The sequence below is a fragment of the Oncorhynchus mykiss genome, chromosome 26, assembly GCF_013265735.2.
Source record: "Oncorhynchus mykiss isolate Arlee chromosome 26, USDA_OmykA_1.1, whole genome shotgun sequence".
In the NCBI taxonomy this organism is placed as follows: domain Eukaryota; kingdom Metazoa; phylum Chordata; class Actinopteri; order Salmoniformes; family Salmonidae; genus Oncorhynchus; species Oncorhynchus mykiss.
The window spans coordinates 8,275,779-8,276,407 of NC_048590.1; the positions used below are offsets into that span (position 1 = coordinate 8,275,779).

The 629-nt window shown below is 27.5% G+C and overlaps 1 protein-coding gene across 1 annotated transcript in view; it reads left to right on the forward strand.

Annotated features, from left to right (window-relative positions):
- The window catches only part of LOC110526872 (tumor protein p53-inducible protein 11-like), a 73,617-nt gene extending 73,260 nt beyond the window's left edge, over positions 1-357 (forward strand). Inside the window, exon 7 of the mRNA XM_036963688.1 lies at positions 1-357. This exon is cut by the window's left edge and continues 2,913 nt beyond it. The gene's annotated coding sequence lies outside the window, so the exon portion shown is untranslated.
- Positions 358-629: the final 272 nt, after the last annotated feature.

Below are 629 nucleotides of genomic sequence, written 5' to 3' on the forward strand. Positions count from 1 at the left end.
GTATTAAAGGACAATAACACTGGTTTTGTTCTGTAGTAATATATGTTGTATTAAAGGACAATAACACTGGTTTTGTTCTGTACTAATAATATATGTTGTATTAAAGGACAATAACACTGGTTTTGTTCTGTACTAATATATGTTGTATTAAAGGACAATAACACTGGTTTTGTTCTGTACTAATATATGTTGTATTAAAGGACAATAACACTGGTTTTGTTCTGTACTAATAATATATGTTGTATTAAAGGACAATAACACTGGTTTTGTTCTGTACTAATATATGTTGTATTAAAGGACAATAACACTGGTTTTGTTCTGTACTAATATATGTTGTATTAAAGGACAATAACACTGGTTTTGTTCTGTAGTAATATATGTTGTATTAAAGGACAATAACACTGGTTTTGTTCTGTAGTAATATATGTTGTATTAAAGGACAATAACACTGGTTTTGTTCTGTAGTAATATATGTTGTATTAAAGGACAATAACACTGGTTTTGTTCTGTAGTAATATATGTTGTATTAAAGGACAATAACACTGGTTTTGTTCTGTAGTAATATATGTTGTATTAAAGGACAATAACACTGGTTTTGTTCTGTACTAATATATGTTGTATTAAAGGAC